The following is a 9,494-nucleotide window of genomic DNA, read 5'->3' as shown; positions in this document are numbered from 1 at the left end:
GTGAATCGCTGCTACGCCTAGATTTAGCCACTGACATTAAAAATGTCCTTATTTCCGACCATGCGGTTATCTCCCTATCTATGACGATCTCTGCTTTTGGGAAAAATCTAATTGGTAAATTCTTTTTTCCAACATTTCTATACCAGAATATTAAGTTTAGGAATTGGCTAACAAATAAATGGGGAAAATTAAAAAAAATAGATTATATTCCCAAAGCAGAGATATTTTGGGAAACAGCAAAGGCTTGCTTAAGGGGAGAGATTAAGGCCTACATGATAACAAGAAAAAAAGATATAGGGAGCAGGGAAATACAACTATCTATTTATTTTAGGAGTAAGTATACAGATTACATTGAAAATCCTGAGAGAACCCACTGGCATGAATACCAGAAGGCAAAAAAAACAGAGAAACCTTCTTAAATCAACAATCTATCCAATCTGATGTTAAGAATAGAGCTACTTTTGATAAATCCAGTATTTTGACTCAGTTCCATTTATACTATCAAAATGTATATTCAGCAGAAGAGGTAAACAATAAGAATAAGGAACACTTTTGAGAAAAGATTCTCCTAACTAAAATTTCTAAGGAACAAATAAATTCCTTAAATAAAGAAATTACAGCTGAAGAAATTTCAAATGCAATACATAAGCTAGCCAATGGTAAGGCGCCTGGCCCAGATCAGATCCCCCCTGGAATTTGATAAAATCTTAGAACTACAGATTACCCCAACATTGAAAACTTTATTTAACAGTTATTTCCTATTACATAAGAAACCATCAAGATATTTCTCTGCATCAAATATTGTATTGTTATTAAAAAAAGACAGAGATCCTGAATCGATGGATTAATATCGTCCCATCTCTCTTCTTAACTCCAACTACAAGTTATTAACAAATATTATCTCAAATAGAATGAAGAAAATATTAGGGAACATAATCCACCCAGATCAGACAGGATTCATGACTGGTAGAACCTCCCTGGAAAATGTAAGAACAGCTATGACTCAAATAGAATACGCCCAGATTGGTGATAAATCCAAAACTAAACAGAATGACTTTGCCTTAATCATGGTAGATGCCGAAAAGGCATTTGATTCGATTACTTGGGATCACCTATTCACTATGTTAGATAAATTTGGGTTTTAGGTAATTTTTTAGATCTTATTAAACTTATCTATGACAAACCTATATCCTTTTTAAATATAAATGGTTCTCTATCGGCTAGTATAACCCTTCAAGAGGGAACCAGACAAGGATGCCCTCTATCGCCTCAACTATTTAATATTGTACTAGAACCTATGGCAGTACGGTGTAGAAAAGAACTGGATGGGGTAATGATTGGTAAAAGGAAATAAATTCTCTTATTATATGCGGATGACAATCTTTTTTTTATGGGCACCTTTTCAGGCTATAAAATGAACCTAAACAAATCAGAAATCTCATGGATTATCAAAAGGAAAGAGTTTTTTAAACAACCATTTTATTCTAGCAGAAAAGAAAATTAAATATCTGGGAATAATTCTAACTAAAAACCCAAAAGAGTAGTATTATCAGAACTTTACACCAAACTGGGAGAAATTTTCAGAGTTTTTTTAGCGTATGGTCAAGGCTACCCCTTACCCTGTAGGCCAAAGTAAATATGATTAAAATGATAATTTTTCCAAAATGATTATTTCTTCTACAAAATATACCCATTTGTTTACATAATAAAGACATAAAGAACTTTAACTCTGCCTGCTCCTGTTTTTTTGTGGGGAAAGGGAAAACCGCGCATTTCGTTATCTAAACTTTCTCATAGTAGGGAAGACGGGGGTCTTTCATTCCCAAACATAAAATTCTATAATTGGGAATGTATGTCTAAAGTGGCTTTAGACTAGCTTACAGAAACTAATTATGTTACACATTACGAGGAAGAGGAGACTATGATTAGACCTTACTCCCTTAAGGCCCTTCTGCATAAACCAAAAGAGTCAATATCTAAAAAAGTTATTTCAAAATATACATTTCAGAATATAATTCAAGCCTGGACTAAATTATGCAGAAAACTAAGGATTGATAATACATGTTCAAAATACTTACCGATAAGGGGCAACCCTGATTTCAAACCAGGACTTAACTACCACGTCTTTAAAATATGGTCTCAGAAAGGTCTAAAATGTATCTCACAATTAGTAGAACCACAATCCAAAATTATTCACTCATTTAACTATTTGTCTTTGAAATATATTTTAAATAAAAAACAATTATTTGCCTATTTACAAATAAGACACTACATATCTAAATTAAATGTGAGAGAAAAGTCCACTTGGTCCTTGGGACCCCTGGACCCTATTATTAACCTTTATCGTATGGGGTTACACTCCATATATATAATATATAAAACCTTAATAACGCAAGTTGCATCTTCTAATCTGATGCTTCTCCATCAAAAGTGGTTATATGATTTTGTAGATTTAGAGTTCAAAGCATTCAGGAAGATAATCTCCTCTATTATGAAATACTTAACAGCAATCTCAATAAAAGAATTGCATATGAGGCTAATGCACAGATCATATATGACCCTAAGTGTGATGGCTTACTGGTGTGAGCGTGAGAAAAATCTATGCCCAAAAGTGTAGCTGACCACATACATGTATTTTGGTCCTGTCCAAAGCTCCAAAATGTTGGCATCAAGTTGCTTACTGGATCAATAAGTTTATACCTGTAAAATTAACTCTTGACAGATATATATTTTTTTCTGGTTAAAGAGGATGCAAAGAGTATTCCAGCCTTCAAAATTCTTTAAAATAACCTTTATTTTCACATAGGGTCCTCAGCAACAAACATACAACGTTTCAAGCCTAAGAAGGCTCTTAGTCATGTATAATTGAACATACACAGGTAAATGCCTTTATATACCCTCACCTGTTAGTCATCTTCCTGTGTTAAACTAATTGCACAACAGTGCCATCTTGTGGATACCAAAAAAACAATGCATCACAAAGTTATCACAGGAGGAAAATAAATATATATACAGAACATTTATTTAAAATACATAAAACCCATGTACATATATATTAAAAAGAGGTATTCTGCACAACCTATACAAAAACAAATTAATCAACTCTATAGTTTCTTACATATTATCTTAACAACTAAATATATTTAGAGAAAGAGTTCTAGAAAAAAAGACTCCAATCAAAATCTTTATTCATCCCTTTGGGCCTCATTGTTTCCAACTTATATATCCAAAACATCTCCCTAGTTTTTAACAATCGTTCCCTATCTCCACCCCTCCTGAGCCTGTCTACCTGTTCTATGATTTGAAACCTAAGTTGGCTGATGTTATGACCCATAGAGAGGAAGTGAGAGGAAACTGAAGCTTCTTTATTTTTACATCTTATATTAGACTTATGTTCAGTTATCCTCTCAATTACCTCTCTACAGGTCTCTCCTATATAGATTTGGCTGCATGGACATTTGATAAGATAAACACAGTGAGTTGTCCTGCAGGTTAAATATTTGTTAATTTTAAATTTCTTTCCATTAATAGGGTGATAGAAATTCTCCCCTTTTATCATGGAACTACAGTTGCTGCAATTCAGACATGGGTAGCAACAATATCTCTTAGGGCCTATAGTTATTTGACTATCTTGTTTATGGCTACCAATATCTGAATGCACCAACATGTCCCTGATACGCCGAGTTCTCTTGTAGGCTACCAATGGATTCTCTTCAAATTCAACAACCTCAGGATTACAATCCCTTAAAATATGCCAATATTTTTTTAGGATGCCAGTAATTTTATTACTTAACCTATTAAATTGTGTGACAAAGATCATACAATTTACTTCCTGTTTCTGATTTTTCTTCTCCACATCTATATCCTTAGTAGTTATATCTAGTTGTTCTGCGACTAATGTAGGGGGATAATCCCTATTGATGAATTTATTAGCCATCTGTTCCAACCTATAATTACATTAATCTTTATCTGTTCAATACGTTTTACTCTAGTAAATTGGCTCCTTGGAATAGCCTTAAATATACTTTCAGGGTGATAACTACCATATTTTAGCAGATTATTTCTATCAGTACTCTTGGTATAGAGATCTGTATTCAAAAATCCTCCTTTATTGTATACATGGAAAGAAATTTAAAATTAACAAATATTTAACCTGCAGGACAACTCACTGTGTTTATCTTATCAAATTTCCATGCGGCCATGGAGGCATGAAGGAGCGTGTTACCTGCAATCGGTTTGCGATATACCTCCGTCCTGATCTCTTGACTGGATATCCCTTCGAGAGTAATATCCAGAAAGTTGACCCGTGTGGTCTGGATCTCAGAGGTAAAACCAATACCCACAGTGTTATCATCAAGATTTTCAATAAACTGAGTCAATTGTATGTCTGATCCACTCCAGATAAGCAGATCGTCTATGAAGCGCCCATACCAAACTATTTTTTGTCTGTGGGGGTTTCCCTCCCCAAAAACATGGGACAGTTCCCACCAACCCATGAACAGGTTGGCATAGGATGGGGCAAATTTTGCCCCCATCGCTGTCCCTCGTCTCTGGAGAAAGAAACTCCCACCAAATTCAAAATAATTATGGGTTAAGAGGAATTTAGTAACTTCCACTACATAGTTTACAAACTCAGGATCTTCACCATAGTGTTTATCCATGAAGAAGCGTATAGCCTCCAGGCCCTTTGTGTGTGGTATGGATGTGTAAAGTGATTTAACATCCGCAGTCAGCCACTTAAAATTAGATTTCCAACTGATGTTACTCAAAACAAGATTTATCACATGCTTGGTATCCGCTAAGTGGCTCCACAGGGTACTCACTATAGGTTGTAGGATGTTGTCCAACCATTCGGACAAATGGGCGCTTCATAGACGATCTCCTGTTTATCTGGAGTGGATCAGACATACAATTGACTCAGTTTATTGAAAATCTTGATGATAACACTGTGGGTATTGGTTTTACCTCTGAGATCCAGACCACACAGGGTCAACTTTCTGGATATTACTCTCGAAGGGATATCCCGTCAAGAGTTCAGGACGGAGGTATATCGCAAACCGATTGCAGGTAACACGCTCCTTCATGCCTCCAGCTGCCATCCCCGAAGGGTTTTCAGAGGTGTAGCTAAGGGCCAATTCATCCGCTTGAAGAGAAACTGCACTGACTCTTCAGTGTATGAGAAACAGGCGGATGAGCTGGCTGTAAGACTTTAAGCAAGAGGCTATAGTTCCCATACTATCAATAGGGCTAGGAAAACAGTTGAGAGGATTCCCAGGAGTAATCTACTGAGCAACAACAGGAATGCTCAGAGGAATTTGGATGCTACTAGGGAAACCAATAGGAAAGTTACATTCATTACTGAATATTCCAGACAATATAGTGAAATCTGTCAAATTGTGTGCAAACATTTTAAACTCCTGGCGGCTGATGATGACCTGGTCAACGTAGTTGACCAAGAAGTAAGGTTCGCATACAAAAAGAACAGGACTATAGGGAATATCTTAGCACCCACCAGGATTAAATCTGAGGTTCCGAGTGACTCATCTTGGCTTAGGTGTGTTGGCACGTTTAGATGCCATCATCACACTTGTATAGCATGTGAAAGAGTGGGCACAGGCAACTCCTTCAGGTTGTCGGTAACAGGGGAAACCTTCAGGATTAAGTTTTGCCTCAATCGTAGGCAAACTTATATAATCTATGTGATTACCTGCAATGAATGCTTCCTCCAGTATGTAGAGTTCACGACGAGGGAGGCCAGAACTCGTATCAAGGAGCATTTGTCTGGCATTAGAGCAGGCACTTGTCCACTCCTTTGATTAAGCATTTTTCTGGTGTCCACCAAAAGAACCTAAGGTTTTTTACTTAGACGATCATTGACAAGGTGCCCTTTAAAAAGGGCCTAGGAGATAGGACACGTAAACTAAATTTGATCTAATTAACTTTTGGTGAGGAATACATGGCCCACTTCCTGTATTGAATGGTATTGTAGCTTTATACATTATCATTTGGGCCATACAGAGAACAATTATCTATTTATCTTCCCTTAGAATTAGGCATCTAGATTGTATACTTCCGGTCCTTTTCCTAAGACCATGTCTGTACAGGAGACCTATTCACAGTGTATCTATCTGGAGTATGTTCATGTACACATTTAACAACATTTGCACTTATGTAGCCCTCAGTCATAGATCCCTTTAATCATACATTTTCTTTTGGGTATTAATTACACTTGCTTTACCACTGGTTTATCTGTATAGTTCTAGTGATGTAGGTATCAATATGCACGGGAATTCCTAATAATACACTACATGTCTGTATTATGGTACCCTAGTAAATTCCAGTTGCTTATGAGGATTTATATTTATATTTTTATATTAATAATTACTTCCAATGTGTGCAATACTGTGGGCAACATGACTTAAAAGTACCTTTCAGCAGGGCTTGACACAGATTTTATATCAAGAGAGGGTGTGTTGTTTGTATGTGAACCGGATTGGTCATATTCTTTGATTGGGTGTATGTATCAGTATTTTACTCAGTGTACATATTTATCAGCTTTTGCATCTTTATATATTCCTCATGGTCATAGATCCCTTTAACTATATATGTTCCCATTTGTGCATTAAGCATATGTGCTTTGCCTCTGGTTGATCTATAAAATTCGCTATGGTCACAGCATCAGTGAAGGAGCTGTCATGAGGCACGGGAATTCCCGTAATTACTTGTCCATATTAGGGTACCGTAGTAATCTCCAGTTGTTAATGAGGATTTACAATAATAATGCATTAACAATTATACCCTTTTGTGTGATGTTGTGACCTAAAAGTATTAAAAATTATTATTTAGCAGGGCTTGACTATGACCACGTTTTCAGAGGGGGTGTGTTGTTTGTATGTGAACCGGATTGGTCTTATGTTTCAGTGGGTAACCAATCACGGTGGAGACTAGGGGTTTTTAATGTAAGCAGTAAGATAGTTTTTTAGCGTGGCTATGAGTAAGGCTAATGCCGAAACGCGTCAGCCATAGTATTTGTTAGCCTCTCTTCACTTTTGTCACCTGTTTTACCCCGAGGGTACGTACCCTCCGAATCACTGACTGTCTGTAACTTCTTGGAATGTCTTTCCATTAAATCAAATTGTTCACCAGCATCAAGCTCTGTGCTTCTCAGTTTTTGTTTGTTTTCATGTTGTAAAGCGTCGCTGATGTCTGCTGTACATTCCCACAGTGTCAGTCTGCCTGGGAACCTACTCTACTGTACTGCTGGGGTCTATGTGCTTATTTTGGAGGGGCTGCTGCTCCATGCTTCCTGCTGACATATAATATATGCTTCGTAAAAGCACTTAGAAATTAGTGTGTATGTATATATATATATATACATACACACACACGCATACTGTATTTATTTACTTATAAAATATTTTACCAGGAAGGATACATTGAGATTTCTCTCTTTTTCAAGTATGTCCTGGGTCCACAAGACATTGCATTGATACAATAGGGTACAATAAAATACAAAAACAATAATAATACACAATATATGCAAAAAAATTAACATAGAACAGGTAGGAAATATTTAATCAACCATGACAGGTGCATTCTGTTTTGAGATATGTAGAGAGAGATCTCTTAAAGGATATTAGGCTTGGGGAAGGTTTGAAAGTGTGCGGGAGGTTGTTCCATAATTGTGGCGCTCTGTAGGAAAAGGAGGATCGAGCTGCTTTCTTTTTGTATTGAGGCAAGCTAAATAATGTGCTGGTATTGGATCAGAGGTTATAGGAGGTGGGAATAGCCGGGGAGAGCATTCTGCTCAGGTAGGATGGGAGCTTCCCAGAAAGGCTCTTAAACACAAGGCAGGAAAGATGGAGGGAGCGTCTGGATTCCAGCGACAGCCAGTTTAGTTAATTTAGCATGTCACAATGGTGGGTCCTGTAGTTACATTGTAGCACAAAGCAGCAGAACGAGTTATACAATGTATTAAGTTTATTAAGGTGAGTTTGCGGTGCAGGTGCATAAACTACGTCCCCGTAATCCATGATAGGCATCAGCATTTGCTGTACAATCTTTTCCTTTACTGTAGGGCTGAGGCAGGATTTGTTTCTGTACAGGGCACCTAGTTTTGGATAAAGTTTAGATGCAAGTTTTTCTATGTGGAGGCCAAAAGATAGATTGGGGTCTAACAACATACCCAAGTATTTGAAAGAGTGGACTGCGGTCAGCGTGCAAATGGATTTTGTTTTGATGCGTAGATGGGAATTTTGTAATTTGTGTAATTTAGGTCCCGTTCCAAAGATCATTGTGACAGTTTTGTCAGTGTTTAGGAAGAGTTTGTTTTTTGAGATTCACTTTTTTACCTCTGTGAATTGGTCTTGGAGCACTGCTTCAAGCTGCGTCAGATTGGAATTGTTTGCATAGATTACCGTGTCGTCTGCGTACATGTGTACAGTTGAGGATTTGCAGATATTAGGCAGATCATTTATAAATAACTAGTACTAAAGCCCGTGTACACGGGTCATTTTTTGCAGTACAGCGGTCCCACCTCTTGCTCTCTCCCCCCTCTCTTTTGCTCTCTCTTCCCCCCTCTCTTTTGCTCTCTCTTCCCCCCTCTCTTTGCTTTCTCTCCCCCTTCTCTTTTGCTTTCTCTCCCCCCTCTCCTTTGCTCTCTCTCCCCCCTCTCTTTTGCTTTCTCCCCCCCTCTCCTTTGCTCTCTCTTCCCCCCTCTCTTTTGCTCTCTCTTCCCCCCCTCTCTTTTGCTTTCTCTTCCCCCTCTCTTTTGCTTTCTCTCCCCCCTCTCCTTTGCTCTCTCTCCCCCCTCTCCTTTGCTCTCTCTCTCCCCTCTTTTGCTCTCTCTCTCCCCTCTTTGGCTCCCTCCCTCCTTTCTTTTGCTCTCCCCCCCTCTTTGGCTCTCCCCCCCCCCCTCTTTGGCTCTCTATCCCCCCCCTTTGGCTCTCTACCCCCCCTTTGGCTCTCTCTCCTCTTTGGCTCTCTCTCTCCCCCCCCCTTTGGCTCTCTCCCCCCCCCTTTGGCTCTCTCCCCCCCCTCTTTGGCTCTCTCCCCCCCCCTCTTTGGCTCTCTCCCCCCCCCCCTCTTTGGCTCTCTCTCCTCTTTGGCTCTCTCTCCTCTTTGGCTCCCCCCCCCCTCTTTGGCTCTCTCCCCCCCCTCTTTTGCTCTCTCTCTCCCCTCTTTGGCTCTCTCCCTCCTTTCTTTTGCTCTCTCTCCCCCCTCTTTTGTTGTCTCCCCCCCTCTTTGGCTCTCCCCCCCCCTCTTTGGGGCTCTCTCCCCCCCCCTCTTTGGCTCTTTCTCTCCCCCCCTCTTTGGCTCTCTCCCCTCTTTTGCTCTCTCTCCTCTTTGGCTCTCCCCCCCCCTTTGGCTCTCTCCCCCCCCTCTTTGGCTCCCCCCCCTCTTTGGCTCTCTCCCCCCCCCTCTTTGGCTCTCTCTCCCCCCTCTTTGGCTCCCCCCCCCCCTTCTTTGGCTATCTCCCCCCCCCCTCTTTGGCT

This window comes from Bombina bombina, chromosome 2 (genome assembly GCF_027579735.1).
Source record: "Bombina bombina isolate aBomBom1 chromosome 2, aBomBom1.pri, whole genome shotgun sequence".
Classification (NCBI taxonomy): domain Eukaryota; kingdom Metazoa; phylum Chordata; class Amphibia; order Anura; family Bombinatoridae; genus Bombina; species Bombina bombina.
This window is presented reverse-complemented; position numbering follows the sequence as displayed.